Source organism: Monodon monoceros, unplaced genomic scaffold (genome assembly GCF_005190385.1).
Source record: "Monodon monoceros isolate NGI ecotype Baffin Bay Population unplaced genomic scaffold, NGI_Narwhal_1 Super_Scaffold_21, whole genome shotgun sequence".
Lineage (NCBI taxonomy): Eukaryota > Metazoa > Chordata > Mammalia > Artiodactyla > Monodontidae > Monodon > Monodon monoceros.
Window position 1 is genome coordinate 166,743,156 of NW_021703778.1, and position 22,644 is coordinate 166,765,799.

Genomic DNA, 22,644 nt, shown 5'->3' on the forward strand with positions numbered 1-22,644 from the left:
GGACATATATACACTACCAAACGTAAAATAGATAGCTAGTGGGAAGCAGCCACATAGCACAGGGAGATCAGCTCGGTGGTTTGTGACCACCTAGAGGGGTGGGATAGGGAGGGTGGGAGGGAGATGCAAGAGGGAGGAGATATGGGGATATATGTATATGTATAGCTGATTCACTTTGTTATAAAGTGGAAACTAACACACCATTGGAAAGCAATTATACTCCAAGAAAGATGTTTAAAAAAAAAGTGGGCAGGTTTCTTAGGTCTAAAATTCAGGATCATCATTTCATTTGTTTTGTCTTATCCCTCCAATAAACTGACTACAAGTCTGTGTGCTCACTCAACTAGTCAAATCAACTGAGAAGAAGGAGCAATACAAGGCCTTTTAAAAAATTAAAGTATAGCTGTGCCCTCTGGGCTACCATATATATATGTATACACACACACACATATATACACAAACATACACAAACAAATATACAAACACATAATACACATATGCACACACATACACATAAATACACACACACACATAAATATATACACATATACATATACACACATGAAAGCCCACGTACACACACATACACACGAAACACAATACACACATATACACACATGCACACACATACAACATACATAAACGGACACACATATACATATACACACAAACACATACATATATACACACAAACACATACACATATACACACACACATACTTACATATACACACCCATACACACGCATACATATACATATACCCACATACATACATACGCACACATATACACATACATACACACCTACATATATGCGCAACACATGCATACACACATGCACACGCATACACATATACACATAATACATATACACACATACAGACATACGCATACAGACCTACACAATATCCATGCACACATATTCATATACACAAACATGCACAAACACATTCATACATACGCACATACATACATATACACACATAAACACCCCAAACACATACATACAAAATACATATGCATACATACATACACACTTATACACATATGCACACCCCACACATACATATATGCAAAAATTCATATACATACACACATACACATACATATAACCACACACATACACACATACATACCTATACAGACACATACACACAAACATATGCACATCCATACACAATACATGCACAGGCATACACATTCACACGTACACATGTACACACATACGTACATACACATACATGCATGCACACATGCATGCACACATACACAGAGAGACATACATACATATATACACACATACACATGTACGTACACATGCACACATATGCACACATATATGCACACACATACAAACATACATATACACATACATATGTGCATACACACCCAGACATATATACATATATATATGTATTTTTATATATTTGATATGGGTCGATCTGAAGTTCTCTGGCCAATTAGTTCACTTTTAATTCTTGATCTTCACAGTTGGAAGTGACCTTGTGATCCAACTGAGTAATGTGGGTCTTGCTTCTGTTTGTCTATATGTTTGAGTCACTCATGATGGGTGGAGGGAAGAGTCAACAGACCCCTTGATGTGCAGTGAATGCTTTCTATTCACCCCACACACCCCGCCTCTCCTAGAGAGTCTTGCGGACCCCTGAGCTCTGGGTTCCCCATCAGGCTGGGATTGGGCTTGTGGAGAGTTCTTGAGTAGAGGGGAAAAAAGGGAGCACGGAACAGAGGGGTCATTAGAGAAATAAAGGGCTGAAGTTAGGGGAAACAGTGCTGGGAAGTGAGGAAGGAATTAGGAGAAAGAAGACGGCAGGAACCAGAAAGGGTGCTGCCTTGGGACGCGCTCAGATGGAAGAGTCCACGGACCCTTGGGATTCTGGAAAAAATGGGGAGGTTTCAGGAGTCTGGCTTAGCTCTTTGCCTTTGACTACAAGATAATTCTTTATGCTTATATTTTTAAATAATATATATTTTTTCTTATTGGAAACTAGAAAAAAATTACTGCAGAATATAAAAAATACAGTAAGTATAAGAAAAAATGTCTGTAAACTCACCACCTAGTGATAATTATTAACATTCAGATATGTTTCTTCTAAGCAGTTTCTTTTGCTATGTTCATATATAATATTATTTTTATAGGTTTTTCTTTGGCTTTGTGTCCTGGTCTGTTCATTTTGTATTAAATCATGAGTTCCCCTTCTTGGTCCCTATTCACTAAAATATAATTTTAATGATGGTTTGAGATCCCTGGGTTGGTTGTGTAGTAATTTAATAAACCATCTCCAAATATTTAGATGGCTTCCCATTTTTCATGATTGTATAAATGCTGAGTGAAACGTCTTATTTGATGTATGAATTGTTCATCACATCGATGATTGTTCTTTTGGAGTAGATCCCTAGAAATGGAACTCCTGCATTGAGAGGTATGAACAGTTTAAAACTCTCGGCGCTATTTTCAGAGGGTTTTGAACCTCAGTTTCCCCCTCTGCCCTTCCAACAAGGTTGATTTGAGAATGAACATCACATCATGTGTGAGTTCTGGGTAACGGGCACACCCTGCCGTAGGCAGCTTCCGAAGCAATGTTGCTTATTACTGTTTCTATGTGCCTCGAATAAGGTCCTCTTACTAGTGAAAATCTGGAAAACTTTTCTGCCCCCTTTCTCAAGAAGATCTATGCTATCCTGGAAACCATGGCACAAGATGCAGTTTAAAAAGAATTTTCATCTGCTTTGGGAAGTAAAATCTAAACACGTATTTCAGAAACTGCTGTAAATTTCACTAAAGCTACAATGTTTTCCTTAGAAGTTGAGGACATATGGTTAGTCTTCCAGTGTTACTAGTAACAAAGTCTTGAAAATATTAACTACTTCATTCTTCAGAGGAGAGTGTAAAATTATCCTTTATTTTCTTTTTTGCCTCCCACACTTTGGTTTTAACAAAACACGAGACATTCCTATTATAAGTAATTACAGCCCTTCTGTTCCAGTCCTTCAGCGCCATAAAATTAGCTATTGTACTAAATAATTAGCACATGCCATTCAGAATATCCTAAAAATTATATGCAACACCAAGCAGGCACTCTACACTGACACTTGGCCACGTTCTCTCAGAAACCACTCAATGAAAATTAGGTATTGGCAACAGGTGCCTTGAAAACAACTTATTAATTGTAAAAAAAATATTAAGCATTTGAATGACGGCATGTAAAAGCATTTTCAAGTTTGGAATTGTCTGAACTCTGACTTCTTAAATATAGTCTTGACTGCTCGCACACTAATTGCACCCTTGAGGAGCATCCCACCAGCTAATTTAAAGCTCACACACAACCAGCAGAGTCTCCCCTGGGCCTAGGAGACAGCCAAATGAGGATCTGGACCCCTGAAAAGTTGCTGACCCTATGCAGAGAGGCTGCCCAGGGTCAGCTTTGCTCTTTCAATCACTGAAGATTATATTTACGTTAATTTTTTAATGCTCACTAAAATAAAACATGGTTGTTTTGAAAGGTGTTGTGGCTCTGCAGTTGATGAGGACCTTAATGATTTTACAAATTTGAGATGTTGTGTCAAACTTGTTTTATTTCATAAAGTAATGATTTCCAGGTCCTCTAACTGGGGGAGCATGGCTATTGAGACCTTGTGTTTTGAATATCACATATTGAATATCACATCATAATTTTGACTATTTGGAATAACTGAGCTCAAATTAGGGAAGACTCTGACTTGTGCAATTTTTTTTCTTTTCTTTTTTTGGCCGTGCTGCATGGCTTGGGGGATCTTAGTTCCCTGACCAGGGATTGAACCTGGGCCCTTGGCAGTGAGACTGCAGAGTCCTAAACACTGGACCACCAGGGAATTCCCAGTGAATTATTTTTTAAAAGGCAGATTAGTTTTATTTTAGTGTACAGACAGACAAGGATCCTCAACTGACATTCAGGCTTAGTACAGGTTTGATAAGAATTAGATAGTGATATGTTTAAAATAGGCATAAGGGCACAGAAGAAGGATAGTATTAACTACCCTCCCCCACTCCACCAAAAATGAGCTGATATGCTGTGTTATATCAGACAAAATAGACTCACTGGAGTTAAAAGATGGTCATTTCATGTGAAAAAGCAAATCTCAAGAATGATGTAATAATTTTAGATATAATAGTTCTAGGTATAAAATATAATATGTATCTAGGACTTAAAATATAAAGAAAATCTTTATAGCACTACAAGGAGAAATTGACACATCCATAGAGCCCTACCCCCTGCCCTTGAGTTATTGATTGAAGAGGCAAATAGAGGATGTGAACAACTGGCAAGTGGGATCCAGCAGATGTATTTAGAATATGGTATCACTTTGTACCCAAGTTGAAGAATACACATTGTTTTGAAGCATACATGAATAGTTTTGAAATTTGTCACATGTATACCGATTCTCAAATGTGGCTTTGTGTTGGAATCACCTGGGGTGTTTTAAAAGCCAGTAATGTCCAGCATTGTGATGTAGTCGGAATGGAGTATGCCCTGGGAACTGGGACTTGTAAAATCTACCAAGGTGGTTCTAATATGCAGTCCAGATTGTGAACTACTGCTCTAGCCTAAAGTAGCCCCAACTGATTTCAGTGCATTGTATATGATAGGCCACCACCTCTGACCAGATTGTAATTAACTGAAAAATCAGTATAAAAAATATAACTAGAAAAAGTCATATATTTGAACTTTAAAAGTTATACTTCTGAACAATATATGGGACAAAAATAAATAAAAAGAAAATGTCCTTCAACAGAAGAATGGATGAAGAAGAGGTGGTACATATATACAATGGAATATTACTCAGCCGTAAAAAGGAGCAATATTGTGCCATTTGTAGAGACGTGGATGGACCTAGAGACTATCATACAGAGTGAAGTGAGTCAGAAAGAGAAAAACAAATATTGTATAATATTGCTTTTATGTGAAATCTAGAAAAATGATACAGATGAACTTATTTGCAAAGCAGAAATGAGACATGGACATAGAGAACGGATGTATGGATACCAGGGGTGGAAGCTGTGGGGAGTGGGATGAATTGGAGAATGGGATTGACATACATACACTACTATGTGTAAAATAGATAACTAATGAGAACAGACTGTATAGCTCAGGGAACTCTACTTAATGCTCTGTGGTGACCTAAATGGGAAGGAAATCCAAAAAAAGAGGGGATATATGTATACGTATAGCTGATTCACTTTGCTGTACAGCAGAAACTAACACAAATTGTAAAGCAACTGTACTCCAATAAAAATTAATTAAAAATATTAAAATAAAAAAATAAAATAATAAACTATTTAGAGCTGTTTGATGACAAATGCCTATAAATCATGGTGTGTGGAGTGAAGCTACAGCAGCAAAACGAGAGAAATCTACTTAGATTAGAAAAGTAAGAGACTAAAAATTAATGAGAAATTTAATTTAAGAACAGAGATAAAGAATAGCATTTAAGCCCAAGGAAACCAGCAGGTAGAAGAAAGTGGGAGTTTCAGAAATTAATGGAATAGAAAATAAACATACAATAAGAGAGGACAAACAAAGCCAACAGTTGATAGTCTGAGAAGATTAATAAAATAGACAAAACTCTTTCAAAGTTAATTAAGAAAAATTGAGAAAAAAGCACAAATAAATGATTTGAGAAATAAAAAGATGATGCAGAGATTAAATTGATGATATTATGAATGAGACATGTATGCCAATAAATCTGAAGTCATCAATTAAATGAATAAAATACCAGGAAAAAATATAACTTATCATAACTGATTCAAGATGAAGTAGTTCTATTAACCATTAAGGAAATTGAATCAGTGGTTTAAAATCTTTTCACAAAGAAAGCAATAGAACCAGACTATTTGAAAGGGAAGTTCTATCAAATATTTAAGGAACCAATAATTTTATTTTATACAAATTCTTACAGAGAACGAAAAGGAAGGAACAATCCTCAACTCACATTGTGAAACAGTCCTCAGCTCGATGGCAAAACCAGATCAAGAACAACAAAAAAGTAAAAAAAAACCCAAAGAATTACAGTTCAGTCTCACTCATGAACATGGATGCAAAAACGCTTAACAAAATTTATTAGCACAACAAACCCAGCAACGTATAAAACATATAACGCATCATGAAGAAGTTGGGTTTACCTAGTAATGCAAGGTTTGTCTTTCAATGGAAAAAAATCTGTCAATGGAATTCACTACATTAACCAAGTAAAAGAGAAAACCCATGTGGTAATCTCAATCGATGCAGATAATATTTTGAATAAAATTCCACATCTCTTTGTAAGAAATAGAAAATATTCTAACTAAACTGGAATAAAAGAGAACTTTCTTAATACGTTATAGGACATGGAAAAAGTTCTGCAGAAAACATCAGATTTAATGGCTAAATGTTGAAAGCAGTATCTTTAAGTAGAGAACAAGGCAGCAAGGAGGATACAGTCACCAAAGCAGTCAACTTTGTACTGAAGCTGATATCAATAAGAGGGAAAAGAAATAAAATATAAAGATTGGAAATGAAGAAATAAAATTCTCATTACTTGAAGATGGCATAATTGTCTACATTAAAAAAAAACAAATCCACAAATAAATCATGAGAATTAATTAGCAGTCAATAAGGTTGATAGAATAGAACCCAAAATGCAAAAGTCAACTGCATTTCCTTAAATCAGCAAAAGCTCTTAGGAAATGTAAGTAAAAATCTATTTATAGAAGATAATTTATAAAATTTCAAGAAATCAGTTTGATAAAATATGGATAAGCCCTTTATGGAAGAAATTATAAAAGTTTACTGAAAGAAATTGAAGCTACCCAACTCAAGACACATCTTAAAGAGGAAGACTCAATACTGTAAAGATATAATTCTCCAAGCTGATGTGTAGATTCAATGAATTTCCAATCTAAGTGCCAAGAGGATTTTTTTTTAATAAATTTATTTATTTATAGCTGTGTTGGGACTTTGTTGCTGCTTGTGGGCTTTCTCTAGTTGTGGCGAGCAGGGGCTACTTTTCATTGCGGTGCGTGGGCTTCTCATTGCAGTGGCTTCTCTTGTTGAGGAGTACGGGCTCTAGGCGCGTAGGCTTCAGTTTGTGGCACGTGGACTCAGTAGTTTAGGCTTGTGGGCTTAGTTGCTCCGTGGCATGTGGGATCTTCCCAGACCAGGGCTCGAACCCGTGTCCCCGGCATAGGCAGGCAGATTCTTAACCACTGCGCCACCAGGGAAGTCCGGATTTTTTTTTTTAAGACAACAAACTGATTCTAAAAGGTGTATGAAAGAGGTAAGGGCCAAGAAGAGTCAACACTCCTTGGAAGAAGAAAATGAAATGGGGAACTTTGATCTCACAGACAGAAAAACTTAAAGTTATAAAAGACCCAACCAAGTATTGGTGGAATAGAATACAGAGCCCAGAAGCTCATACATATATGGGAACTTGATTTATGATAGGGCTGGTATTGAGAAACACTGTAGAAATTATTGAATTTGGTAATTTGGGACAACTGGGTAAAAATATGGGTCTCTCATTCTCACCACACACAAAAATTCAGTTCCAAGAGAATTTAGGACATAAGTGACAAAATATAAAACTCATAGGAGACTGTCTTCGTGAACTTTGGAGAGGTTTTCTTAAACAAGGTACAAAACATAAGGCAAAAGATAAAAAGCACAAGACAGAAACTTAGAGGATAACATGAATATACTAGGATATATATATATAATTAGAATGACAAATACCTATCATGGAGGAGCAGGGGCCTTGGTTCTGCTGGTGAGAGTGTAGACTTGTACTAGCATCCTGGTAGTCCTAGCGAAGCTGAATATTTGCATACCTCATGGTCAAGCACTTCCATTCCTACCGAGGTCCTGTAGACTTGAGATGTCCACTGAGTCTTTCTGTGATGATGGAAATGTTCTATATCTGCTCTCCAATATGGTAGCCATTGAGCCACACATGGCTGCTGAGTGCTTAAAATACGGCTAGGGTAACCAAGGAAACGAACTTTAAAGTTTATCCAATTTTAATCCATTTCAATTTAAATAATCACTCTAGTGGATGGTGTAGCTGAAAAATGGTGCTTCCTGACATATTTCATCCACAGAAAATGGTAACATTTGGGAAGGGAATCTCTTTCACATGTGTACCAGGAGACATGAACAAGAATGTCCATCAAATATAGAATAGATAAGCAATTGTGGTATATCCATACAATGGAAAACTACAAGGCAAGACAAAGACAGGGCAGTAACCCCAGCACATCATGAACCTGAACAAAGAACAGAAACTCAATTAAAAGCAGGAACTGGTTTCATTTATATAAAATTTTTTTAAAGGCAAAATAAAGTCTATTGTTTGAGACCAAAAAGGCAATTGGCAAAACCGTGAAGAAAAAACAAGTATATGATTAACACAAAATTTGGGTTAGTGGGTACCTCTCTGGGGAAGAAGGAGGCTGAGGTTGGCAGGGGTGGCATACTGGGGGTGCCTCCTATATTTTTGTTTTGGGAGGTGGTACATATTTATTTTATTACTAGCAGAACTAAATGAAACTGAATATATACATTAGACACTCTCTTGTATGTAGATTTCATAACTAAAAAAGAAGAGATAAGAAGAGTCATAGTTTAAAAGGGTTCATAAAAGGTAGAAGATGCCTAAAATAGCTTCTTCTTAGGTTTTTTTGTTTGTTTGTTTTTTGTTTTTTTGCGGTACGCGGGCCTCTCACTGTTGTGGCCTCTCCCGTTGCGGAGCACGGGCTCCGGACGTGCAATCTTCTTAAGTTTTTAAAGCATCTTCTGCTTCTATTTAATATGTTAATTCAATAAGTATGTTAATAGATCTAAAGGCAAGTATCAGCCCAGTTGAAATCATTTGCTCACAAACAAATCCAGTAAGTATTCACTGAGCCCCTACTATAGGCAGTGCTGTTCCAAATAGTAGGGATATGGTGTGGATAAAGTCCCTGCATATAATATAACTGCATATAATGTTAGATGTGAGGAGTGCTGTGGAGAGAGAGAAACCAGGGAAAGAGGCACAGGGGTGGACAAGTTTAGGTAGGGTTGGTCAGGAAGAGATTTTCTGCAAGGCTGAGCATTGAAGAAAGTCCTACGGGGGATGAGGGAGGGCAGCCACATGGATTCCTGGATGCCAAGCATCTCTGGCAGAGGGAGGCCCAGATACAAGGACCCGAGGTAGAAGCATGGGTGGGAATTTGAAGGGACCACAGGAGGCCAGTGTAGCTGGAGGGAAGGCAGGATTCCGGGAGATCCTGGTGAGGTCTTGGCAATGGGAAGGAATTTTACGGTTTTGAACAGGGGGCTGTATTTTCCAACGTCTCTCTCCATCTGCTGGGGGAAGAGTGTATGTCAGGCTGAAGTTAGAAGTGGAGAGAAAAGACAGAGGCTATTCAGTGGCAGAGAGAGGGGATGGGGGCCTGGGCCAGAGGTGACATGGAGAAGGTCTGAAAGTGAAAATGAGTCGGATCCAATCAGCCATATTTTACTGTATATGCAGCATTTAATTCTTCTTATTGTGGAAGGGAAAGGCTCCATGCAGGGTTCAGGAATGGAAAAAAAAGAGGAGATAAAGACCCAACCCTTTCAGTCCTCTAGATTCATGACCACATCATTTGTAGTCAAGAAGATCTTTCCAAATGCAAGTCTGAGCTGAGCCCATCTGCCCTTTAAACCCTTACTGACTTCTCATGACCCTTTGGACACTTTACCAAAACCCTTAGGGCCAGTGTGGTCCTACTGCCGCCCTCCCAGCCCCTCCCCCTCCCCCAAGGCGGGGCCACAGTCTTCCTTCAATTGTCGGAATGTATTGCTAAGTCTTAGCCTTTGCTCTGTGTAGAGCAACTGAGTCGATTCTTTGGTGATAAAGTTCACTAAGGTTAATTATAGAACGAAAATGTTGTATAGCTATATGCTCTCAGAGTAGTGTCTGGTGCATAATAAGAACTTAATAAAATTTTGGCCTTTATTAGAAGAGATTTTACGGTTCCTTTATGAGCCTGCCCTACGGTTCCCCATGGGTTGTCCATTTGCAAAGTGGACTCCCGCCTTCTGAGATAGAGAATTCCACTGGGAGAAAAAGCTTCCTGACATTCATCCCAAATGGGCCTCTTTGGAGGCTGCATCCTTTACTCCCAGGTGGACCTCTGGGGTTATGCAGCATTAGTCTCCTCTAAAGGTATCAAAGCTGAGTTTCAGTTTGGAACCACCAGCTTTATCTTGCCTTCCCAATTTGGACCCAGCCAATGAGATTTTTAAAAGTTGAATTTGTTGATATTCTTTATTAAAAAATTATTTTTTAATTTTTATTTTACATTGGGGTATAGTTGATTGACAATGTTGTGTTAGTTTCAGGTGTATAGCAAAGTCATTCAGTTATACATGTACATACATCTATTCTCTTTCAGATTCCTTTCCCAATATAGGCTATTACAGAATATTGAGTAGAGTTCTCTGTGCTATACAGTAGGTCCTTGTTGATTATGTATTTTATATACAGTAATGTATATACGTTGATATTTTTAAAAACTGTAGAGTTCATATCATCAGTTGGATTTCTGGCAACTGCAAATGTCCCAGAGCCAGGTCACAGTGGCCCTGTTGGGATGAGCATGCCTCCTCCATTGATGGTTTTTGTTATACTTGGAGGCTTACACACCCAGCCCTGGCAAGCTTTTGAGTTTGAGACCCCTAATCCACGTTCTCTGTCAGCTCTTCAGTCCTTGAAAGAAAGTTGTTATATGCCCCATCGTTTCTTTCCTGGTGTAAACTTCCCTGACTTCTCAATACCTGCTCTTTCTTCCTTGCAACAGTGGCAACAAACCCACAGACCTCTTTCCTTCCCGTGGGTTTTATGGAGAAGGTAGGGGTAACAAAAATATTAACTCTAAGGGGGTAGCCCAGTTCGTGCAATTTTGCAAACTCCTTTGAGCGTTAGCGTTTGATCTTTAGATACTAAGTTTTTTCTGGGGCAGCTGAATTTGATTGATTGATCACTTTGATTTCTGAGGGTGAAATCCTATCCCTCCCTCCGAACACCCAGCCACAGAGAGCAGGGCTGGCTTCTCACGGCAGCAGTGTGACATAGACAGCAATCTCCGGGCTTGGAATAAAGTTCCAGAAAGAAATGCACACAAGAATCAGAGACAGTCTGCAGAACGAAATAGCCGCCTCGTCCACCATTCCTTTATCTGTTCATTTACTTGCTTTTGCATGACTCGATTAAGATGTTCGTACCTTCACTGGATCTCAGAGAGTTGATCCGAGAGGTTGCCCTAGTCCTGGAGACAGAGTTCCTGCCCTCGGGGCCAAAGTTGCCAGTTCTGGGCTGTTTCAAGCAGAGCCATCACCTGGGCTTCAGGACAGTGGACCGTCGGGGGTTCACTGCCAGGGTGTGCCTCGTGTCTCTAAATTGTCAGATTCTGTGCGAGGTCCTCTGCAGGAAGTCTGCTGAAGAGGACCCCACTGTGGTCACCCCAAGGTTTGGCTAGTTTTCCCTCATTGCCAGGACAAACATTTCGAAGGGATGCTTGTGCTGATCTGAGGACCCCTGGCTAGGGTGGCAGCAGGCAGCTGTCAAGGACATTCCTGGACTTTGGAATGATGCAGTTTCCTCAGGGTCAGGGAATTCTGACAGAACTCGAAGGTTCCAGGAGCCGATCACAGGAGTGCAGGGTTTGGCTCCAGAGGAAAGGAGTGTCAATCAAACACGTGTCATTCTTGATTTGATGGTGAACTCTTCCAGTCGGGAAAATACTTGGGGTTGTTTCATTGGACTTGTGATGAGAAATGAGATGGCATGATTGCCTTTGATCACCCCTTCTGGGGAGTTTGCAGGAACAGAAATCCAAATGATGGTGTAAGTTCATTTTCAGGAATTCATTCTTTTTTCTCTCCAACTCTTGCCAACGGAGCACCAGTGTCATCTGGTTGCAGCCCCTTAGGGGATGCTAGACCGGTGAAGATCCAGAGGGCTCTATCGATACTTCCAGAAATCTTTGACATAAAAACAGAGCTGCCGGGGTCTGTTTCTTTTCACATTTCGGTGTCAGAGGCTGTGTGTTTAAGAATGTCATTCAGCTGCTGAGGTATTGACCGGAGACCTGGCCCCTATGAGAAGTTCTGGGGAGCAGTGTCTGCAAAGCCCCTTTGCACACCTTCCAGAATTTTTGAAATAAATCCGTTCAAGGTGGCTCTTTCTGGGGTCACGCAGTGACAGCTGTGAGCTGAGCTATGTAATGTGCAGAACCTAGGAGGTGTCAGAAGTAAAAACATCTCTCAGTTCTACTGAAGTTAGTAAGTCAAGTTAAATCATCCACATATGTGGAAACAGAAGATTTTCAAAGCAGCGCCTTCATTATAAAAAATGTGTTAAAATTAGTAACTATTTTATATCTTGCCTATTTTCCCCATCCAACCTAGTTTTTTTTTTTTAAATCCAAATATAGACTTTGTAGTATTAAGGTAGAGATGCACAGAGTCACTAAGAGATGAAATCAGGGTTGAATTTCTTACCCTTAGGTAATAAGTGCCCCTGGATAATTTTGACAACTGTGTTTTGGGGAATGTAGTCCAGCTGAAGTGGGAGCCCTCTCCCTCTCCACCTGAAAAGTCTCAGCAAAGGTTTACTTGTCCCTCATTTTTTGTCCTGGGGGCTGGTCTGATTTTTATTACTTCAACCTAGAGTCTTTGGGGAGCATGTTTCTGGTACCTTCTCTGAACTTGGGTTTTTGTGCTGGCATTGGAGTAGGTTCTTTATGACATTCCTAGAAGGACTGACGAATACAGTTCTTTATTGCATCACAAAGTAAACTCATTGAACTTTTTCTCTGCTGTAATGTAATTTCATGGAAACTGACAGTCTTTGAGACATCAACTCAAAAGCCACACTTGGGACCTAAGCTCTCAAGGCGTTTTGTAGTCAGTATTGGGACTGTCAGTTACTTTTCTCTTCTCCTGGGAACAGCACCCCTATATCCTTTTGGAGAACTGCCCTTACCCATTGTCTGGGGTCTTGTTGGACTGTCACTTGCCCCTCCCTCCATGTATGAATTTGTGACCCAAGGTGAGCCAATCAGATATTTCATCTCTCTCTCTCTCTCTCTCTTTCTCTCCCTCTCTCAACTTTGAATCTTGGTCTCAGTGAGCCAGGACAGGGGCAAAAGTGGCTGCAGTGGATTCCTCCAAATGACAGCATGGTCATGTAGCTCCTGCTACGGGGTCCTCAGACTCACCCTGGTTCCTTTCTTCTTTGAGTCTGTTCCTTCCCCTGTGACAGCCATACCTGGTCCCTGTACTTCCTTTTTGGGGATTAGAGCCAGTGTCCTTTTTGTGTCTGTTACCAAAGAATCCTCAGGGGTATGCCCACACAGAGGGGATGCCACTGATACAGTTTTCCATGATCCATGTTAGAGGTGAAAGATCAGAGGGCATATTTTTGTGCTGAACATTTTGTGTCGGCCCCTCCCTTCCTCCCTCCCCTTGAAATCGGAGCTCTGTGTAGAGAAGTCTGCATGTTACTGTGAGCGTAGAAGGACACAGCAACTTCAGAGATGCGGAATTTTTTTTTTTTTTTTTGGCGGTATGCGGGCCTCTCACTGCTGTGGTCTCTCCCGCTGCAGAGCACAGGCTCTGGACGCGCAGGCTCAGTGGCCATGGCTCACGGGCCCAGCCGCTCCGCAGCATGTGGGATCTTCCCGGACCAGGGCACGAACCCGTGTCCCCTGCATCGGCAGGCGGACTCTCAACCACTGCACCACCAGGGAAGCCCAGGGATGCAGACTTTTGGTGGAAGGGGATGGGACTGCAGAAAATGGCTCGGTCCCCACCTCTGTCCTCTGTTCAGAGTCACAGGTATCAGAGTATCAGTTTAACCATCTCCCACTTTCAGACGAAAGCCAGAGAAGGATAGCAACTTTCTTAATGTAATGTCCATTCCATTCCTCACCTAAACTCTGAAGGAGAAAGGCACAGATAAAACAGTTTGTCAAGGGGATATGGGGACATGTGTGTGCATGTGGCTGATTCGCTTTGCTGTGCAACAGAAACTAACACAGTATTCTGAAGCAATTATACGCCAATAAAGGTCTATTAAAAAAATAAATAAAATGAAAAAAAAATTGTCAAATAAAGCCATGACATTATTTTGCCATTTCTTACAGTTTTTTTATTACTCTTGTAATTTATTATTTTATGTTTTAGAATATCTAAATCCCATAAACTGTGGTTGAAACATTTCCTTTTGTTCTGTCTGCCCCTCAGGCAAAATGGCAGAGGGCTGACATTCTCTCCTGTTGGAAAGAACAGTCTCACCTCTTCTCATCTCCTTCCTTTTGTTTGGAGAGGTTCTCTGATCCTTAAAGCTATAATCCATGTTGTTCCCCCACTGGGCCTGGCCCTGGCCTCAGCGCCCATACCCCCAGCCTGGCTCCAACTCACCGTTCCAGCCTCCTGTTTCATAAGCCTTTCGTGTCTGTCTCCTGGCTTGCCAGTGGGCTGGTGGTTCCCCATGCGTGTCATGCTTGTCCTCACTGCCACCGGCCTGCCTTCATTTTTGCTCTGCATTCACTTGGGAATCCCTTTACCTGCTTCTTGATCTGACACAGATGCTCCCAACCTGGGAAAATGTGGTCTGTGGTCATGATTCTCTTCTAACAATGCTGTTCCTCTTCTTTTTCTGACATTTCGTGGCCATGTGCCTTTCCCCACACATTGAATAGTGTGCAATGTGCCCCTGAGTGGAGAACAGGGCAAGGAATGTGCTAAAATCGAAGAGTAGTCAAAGGGCAACTGGAACATCTATGGAGACTTTATGCAAATTAAAAAGTGCTCCTTTAAGCTGACTTGACCACAGGCTGGGGTGCAATGTTTACAAGCAGAGCAGCTGCTGAATTCCAGCCCCTACTTACCTCTTCAGCCTTTTGCAGTGCACAACCTGACCAGCTGTACATGGTGGTCCTGAGGAAAATAGGTAGTTTAAAATCTTTGTGGATATAAGTCTAATACCACCTTTTTTTTCTGTGTGTGTACACTGGTTTTATATGTGTGTAGGATCTTATTGTGCACCAAGCACTTTTAAATAAATCTTTGCTTTTCATTATAAAACTAATATATACTCTTTATGTTAAATTCGTAAAACACCAAAAACTGTAAAAAGAGAAAGTAACAATGATTCATTACCGTATCTCAAAGCCTTATCTCTTGTTTATTTTAGCAGATTTTCACTCTTACCCTTTTAATATGTTTATAACATATATTAATAGCTATTATTTCATTTGATTATCCCAAAAATCCTCTTAGCTAATTTAATCAGAAATGATTATGCCCATTTTGGAGAGAATTAAATACGAATATGGGAAGTGGAGAGTTGAGAGGGACACTGTGGAGAAAATGAGAAAATGGCATTAGAGAAAATGGTGTCCTGAGAAGGCAGACTTTCTTGAATGAAGGTGTCTGCACCCTTCTTCAGTCCCCAGGTTCTCACTGGAGTATTCTGTGACTGAATGACTGGGTGACCAATCCCCCTGCAAAGCCTGCTCACTGTGACCTGTGGGACTGGAAGGTTGAAGTGTAGCTTCCCGTCCGTCGCTTTGTTCACTCATTCATTGAATGAGATTAGGCAACAGAATCCTTATAAAATACTTGTGCCTGGGGCAGAGGAGTTGTTGGACAGAAGTGAGTCAGGGTCCTGATCATAAGTGGTTTTGAGTGGTCACTGTGTCCCTGGCACCGGGCTGACTGCTCTGAATTCATTCTCCCATTTGATCTTCAGGACCATCCAGTGAGGAGGGCAAGTTGTGCTGTGGGTAGAATGGGCTCATCTACTTGTAAATTCTCAGGACAAGGCAATTCTAGCTGTAAAATCTTAGGACAAGGAAGCTTGGCGCTGATGAATGTTCTGTCCGGCTGTATTACCTGGACCTGATGTAAATTTTAAAAATCTATTTACAGGAATGAACTTATCTATGAAACAGAAACAGACTCACAGACACAGAGAACAGACTTGTGGTTGCCAAGGGGGGTGGGGGAGTGGGGGAGGGATGGATTGGGAGATTAGGATTAGCAGATGCAAACTACTATATATAGAATGGATAAACAACAAGGTCCTACTGTATAGCACGGGGAACTATTTCAATATCCTGTGATAAACCATAATGGAAAAGAATATGAAAAAGAATCTATCTATCTATCTATAACTGAATCACTTTGCTGTACACCAGAAACTAACACAACATTGTAAATTGACTATATACTTCAATAAAATAAATTAAACAAACAATTAAAAGTTTGTTTATAATGACAATGAGCCTTCCATTTTAGCCTAAATAGATCTATCTAAAGGTGTTTTTTCTTCTTCTTTTTTTTTTTGGAAACTTACACTGATATGTAACGTGTTCCTAAGAACTGCTTTCTAAAGAAATGAAAGGAAGTCATTTATAGGTTAAATCTGCCAAGACCCAACACATTCCTAAACCTCTCAACTTAGATATTTTAAACGTAAGAATTCCAATGGATCCGAAATTGCCCAAGGAATCTCGAAGCACTGAAATTGGATTTAATCCCAGGTTTGCCATGAACATGTTTCTGTCCCATGATAATGACCTTATCTTTTAGCGATGCTAGGTGGTTTGCCATTAATCACTGAGCTGCACGCGCATGTTTAAAAGCTGGTGTTTCCTGCTCTTCACGATTCCCAGGTCTCTGCCCTCTGGAAACTAACCACAAATCACTCTCCTGACTTCATGTCCCTTTCAGCTACAGCCTTATTTTTATCTTCTTTTTTATGGCCAAAGCTCTAGAAAGTGTTGTCAACATTCTGTTCTTCCATTGACTCGATTGCAATCTGGCTTCCTCTGGTCTTATTTCTTTAAAGTCACCCCTTGCTAGCGGTCATGTCCAAAATGAGAAATTTAGAGAAGGGGACCAACCAAGGGGCAGTTTTGCCCCCAGCCCCCAAACAGCACCCAGGACAGCCATTGTTATGCCATGATACTTTCCTTTTTGGAATCCTTTCTGAGACCATCTCCATCAAGTGACCAGAGTGGCACAGGGAATGATGCCTGTTACCGTCCTGGGTTCAGCCAGTCCCTGAAGTGGGAAGTCACAAACCATCCTCTTAGAGAGAAGAAAGCAGAGGGGCCATGTGACAGGTGAAGGGACCACCAGTAGAGGTGGGCTCAAGGCTGTCTCCGCTGCTTATTCGAAAATGGGCTTGAGCAAGTTTGCCCTGGGCCTCAGTTTTCCTTGAAAGGGAATAATAACACCTATTTTGTTAGACACAACTATAGGACCTGGCAGGCAGTTAAGACCCTCACGAAGTGTTTAACTATTTTTATCAGCAAACAAAGCAGAGTAAAACACAGCAGTTGTCACTAAGCAGCTGGTTCGTAGAGGCCCTCTCAGGTCTTGTCCTGGCTTTTCTCACTTCTGATTATGGATATACTATGCCCTGCCAAGCTGACCTATGCCAGTCCAGTACACAGAGGATGGGCTTGAAAGTGGGATGCCAGCTTATTAACTTCCAGTTATGATTCTAATTATCCGGTGAAATTTATTTGCGCACTTGCTATGCAAGGTGCCCTCTCTTTGCCAGACACCAAATTATTGTCTACAACGGGGGGATAGACTTGGCCAGGAAACGCAACGTCTCTGGTGCTCTGTAGAGGGCATTCTGTTCCAGGCCCTCACCTTGACTCAGGAATCCAAATTAGACAGCAGAAGTGAGTTTCCGAGGGACATTCTCATCTCACCGTCGGTTGAGCCCCCAGAGGTTCTGTGGCTCCTTTCCAGCTCTTTCTGCCTTGACAATGTTATGAGTCACAATGCAAATAATTTTTCTCCAGCAGTGTCTTCAAGAAAACCTTACATTTGAGAAAGACAAATATCATATGATAGCATTTATATGTGGAATCTAAAAAATAGCACCAGTGAACTTAATTACAAAACAGAAACTGACTCACAGACATAGAAAACAAACTTACGGTTACCAAAGGGGAAGCGGGGGGAAGAAATGAGGAGTAGGGAATTGACAGATGCACTTTACTATATAAAATATAGATGAACACCAAAGATTTGCTGTATAGTAGGGAACTATATTCAATATCTTGTAATAACCTATAATGGAATAGAATTTTTAAAAAAGACTATATACATATATGTATAACTCAATCACTTTGCTGTACACCTGAAACTAACACAGTATTGTAAATCAACTATACTTTAATTTAAAAAAGAGAAAACCTTACATTTAAAAGTGCTGAGCAATTTACCAGGTGTTTTTACATGCATGCATTATAGATAGGCAGGACTGAAATTTACATATATCGTTCTTCGCTCACTAGAAAAGTAAGCATACTCTGTTCCAGGACTTGCCCAAGTCACCAAGTATTCTGGTTATCTCTTGCTGTGTACCAAGGCAGTCATTCATTTGGCTCAAAAGTCTGCAATTAGGGTCGAACTTACTGGAGAAGATGCCTCTCTGCTCCACAACGTTGGGTCGGTCCTCTGCTGGGAAGAATCAAACAGCTGGGTGGTAGAATCATTTCACTGAACGTGTCTTGTGCCTGGGCTGAGATGATGGAAGGCTGGGCTCAGCAACCTATACCTGGCCTCACAGTGTGGCTTGGGCTCCCTCGCATCGTCGTGATCTCAAAATAGATTTCCTGTAGAGCAGCCCAGGGCTTGAAAAGTGAGTATTTCAGTGAACAAGGCAGAAGTGGAATGGCCTTTTTATGACCCAGCCTCTGAAATCACATGGTACCACTTCCGCTGTTACTCTATTGGGTGAAGCACTCCCAGGTCCATTCAGACTCAAGCAGTGGACACAGATACCCCGCCTCTGGAGGCGAGCAGGGTCAGCGAATTTTGGGTGTTTTAAAACAACTACAGCAAGTGTGAGAACAAGACCTGGATCTATTGAGTCTCAATTCAGATTTATCATAACTAGGTTAGTAGGGGCTGTGGGGGGAATGCCAGAAGACTTAGTGAATTGGGTAGAATTCACTTCAGCCTCTGGATCTTTTACTTATTAGGTGTGTGACGTTAGACAAGCTGTTCTACCTCTTTGAGTTTCGGTTTCATTATCTATAAAATGAAGAAACAACCGTTCTAACTTGTCGCGATGATTAAACGAGGCTTTTAAAAAAACTAAGAGAGTGTTTGACACAGAATAGGTGCTCAGTAAATGGGAACTACGAACAAAAAAAAATTAGAAATACCCATTTAAAAATAAATAGTCCCTGGTGGCGCAGTGGTTGAGAGTCCACCTGCCGATACAGGGGACACGGGTTCGTGCCCCGGTCCGGGAAGATCCCACATGCCGCGGAGCGGCTGGGCCTGTGAGCCATGGCCACTGAGCCTGCGCATCCGGAGCCCGTGCTCCGCAACGGGAGAGGCCACAACAGTCAGAGGCCCGCATACCACAAATAAATAAATAAATAAATAGGACTAACTTTAAAATTATTATTATTATTAATATCATGTTAATTGTTATGAATCACCTGCTAGGTAATAATCCTAAGAAATATGTCTTCTCTCCTTTCTTCCTCCGTGGTCCTAGCTCCCAATGGGGCCATCACTCCCCCATCAGGTGGGCCTGATTCCTCCCCCACTTCCTTGTGTCCCTGTAGTCCTGGGGAGTAGAGGACATTTTCTAACCTCTGGTTACTTCGCTTCCACTCTTTGCTTTCCATCCCCTCTGCTCAGAATATCCAGCATGGTGTCTATTTCCCTGAGTGGACCCTGACGTATACAGGTCAATGTGCAAATGACACTGGGGCTCTGTCAGCAAGGATGAGGAGGGGTGGGGAGAGGATTTGGATAAGAACAAGGTGTCTCCCTCCCTCTCTCCTTCCCTCCTGCCCTCTCTTCTTTTGCTCCTACCCTCCTTTCTTTCCTTTCTTTTTTTTTTTTTTTTTTGCGTTACCATAAAAAAGAATGAAATAATGCCATCTGCAGCAACATAGCTGCAACCGGAGATTATAATAATAAGTGAGGAGAGAAAGAGAAAGACAAATACTATATGATATAGTATATGTGGAATCTAAAATGTGACACAAATGAACTTATCTACGAAACAGAAACAGACTCATGGACATAGAGAACAGACTTTTGGTTGCCAATGGGGAGGGAGTTGGGGAAGGGATGAAGTGGTAGGTTGGGGTTAGCAGATGTAAGCTTTTATATATGGAATGGATAGACAACAAGGTCCAGCTGTATAGCACAGGGAACTATATTCAGTATCTTATGATAAACCATAATGGAGAAGAATATTAAAAAAAAGTATGCAAGGACTTCCCTGGTGGCACAGTGGTTAAGACTCTGAGCTCCCAACGCAGGGGACCCAGGTTTGATCCCTGGTCAGGGAACTAGATCCCACATGCATGCCACAACTAAGAGTTTGCATGCACAATCAAGGAGCCTGCCTGCCACAACTAAGACCTGGTGCAACTAAATAAATATTTTTTTTAAATGCGTATGTATGTGTAACTGAATCACTATGCTGTACAGCAGAAATTAACACAACACTGTAAATCAACTGTACTTCAATAAAAAAGTGTAAAAAATAAAAATAGCTGCATGATACTTACCTGGCAGGGGAGTTACCATGATCGCAAAGGTGGTTTTCCCAGAGTGAGGCTTATCCATTGCACTCTGGATCTGCCGACCCCCGTGATTTCCCCAAATGTGGGAAACTCGACCGCATAATTTGTGGTAGTGGGGGACTGTGTTCACGTTCTCACCTACATAAAATAAGAAGCTGCGCGCTATTCCATATTATGGATGCACCCTAGCACATCTATTCATTTCACTATTGATGGATAGACTAGTTCACAGTGTTTCAGTTTTTGCTACAACAAACAGTTCTGCATTAACCATATGTTTATGCACATATATCCCTGTAGATTCACTCTCATTTCTGTAGAATACATTTCCAAAGGTGGAATTTCTGGATCAAAGAGTATGTGTATTTTTAAATTTGTCAATTAAAGAAATATTTTTAAATTAAGAAACATCACTGGATTACTTTCCCCAAAGGCTGTAGCATTTACCTTCCCTTTAACAACTTATTTCCACTAATTATTCAGCACCAAAAGACCTCCGTGCTTATATTTGGATAACTACAACCAGGCTTGGCCCTTGAAATGTCTATTTGATGAATCAAGGATTTGGAGAGTGAAGAATCAGATAATAAAAGCCATGCCCAAGTTTGCTGATTGAGATAAGTTTTTATTATTTATGGGTTTGTTCTGTTTTACCCCCTACATGCCATAAAAAGTCAACCTTTGAAAAAGGGCCTTCTCTCTACAGAAATCCCATCCTCTAATCTGTGAGTCCACGTAGGTGTCCTTGATATATTTTATAATAAGGCACTTGAGAGGCTAATTGCATTGTATTTATAGCCTGTAGAGGTGGTTCCCACTTCAAATGAGGAGTTTCCTTGGTAATGTACTAATAACCACAGGTTCCGAGAGGCTAAACTGAGACTAACGCAGGAAAATTCAAAGCGGGACTTGCAGGGGACCCCAGAAAGGCACTGAAGGGAACAGACAGACCGCTTGAGAGAGACAGGAGAGGCCTGGGGCGAGGGCGCGTTTCATTTGATTCCTGTGCCTTCTGGGTTTTCCGGTAACCTTGGGTTTAAAATCTGTGCCAGTGTTAAGCTTGGTATTGACTATCCTGAATTCCTATTGTTCAAAAAATCCAAATGTCTCTGTGGAGTCTGTAAAGCTGCCCCTGATTTCTGGTCCACCCAGACCCTGCTGTCCTGTATTCTACTACTGCCCACTTCCAGCTGTTCCAACGTTCCCGGGAGATTTCATCTCTCCTTCAGGACGGATGAAGTAGCTAGCCTGTCTCTCCTTACTTTTATCTCTTTATCTCTCTTCCAATCCCCATTAAATTTTCCAGTTAACACTAACCAGTTCCAAATTACTGTGAATCACTGTGAATAAGTGTCATTTCAGCACTTACATAGTTGGTTTGAAATAATAATAATTATATTAGTAAATACTAATGGAAAACATTTTGGACCATTGTGTTCTAAGCACTAAGCTAGACAGACACGATAGTTCTGTAAGTAGGAATAATGATCTGTTTGACAGAGGATGGAACTGAGGCTCAGAGAGGGTTAGTGACTTGCCTCAAACCACACAGGCAGACGTGGACTTTAAATGCAAACCTTACTGGACTTTGACGTCCGTGCTGTCGTTAGACTGTCCCACCTCCAGGCAGCCTGCCAAATGGCACTGGCTTATCGTTATTTTGAAGGGCGTACACCGTCTCTGCCGTGTCCCTTCGCTCTGCTTCATCCTCATTCTCATCATCCCATGTGGTGAAGACCCACTGTGTGCCAGGCACTGGGTGAGGTGCCTTCATAAACCTGGTTACGAACTACCTTGTATGATTCCAGGAAGGTGGGGACCTCATCTTGTGCGTTTGAGCTCGTGCAGTTCCTGGCCCAGTTCTGAGGGTCTGGTACACACTCAAGCCGTTATTTCTTCTTTTCACCATAAGTATTTTAATGGCATAGGAATGCTCACCACTTTCTTATAGATCCCTTCTCCACTTGGTGCCTAAGGCAGAGCCACACCTCTATCCT

At 40.9% G+C, this 22,644-nt stretch overlaps 1 non-coding gene across 1 annotated transcript; it reads left to right on the forward strand.

Annotated features, from left to right (window-relative positions):
• Nucleotides 1-20,624: 20,624 nt before the first annotated feature.
• Nucleotides 20,625-20,788, forward strand: LOC114905252. Its single transcript, XR_003796114.1, has one exon. It is a non-coding gene; the product is annotated as a U1 spliceosomal RNA (small nuclear RNA).
• Nucleotides 20,789-22,644: the final 1,856 nt, after the last annotated feature.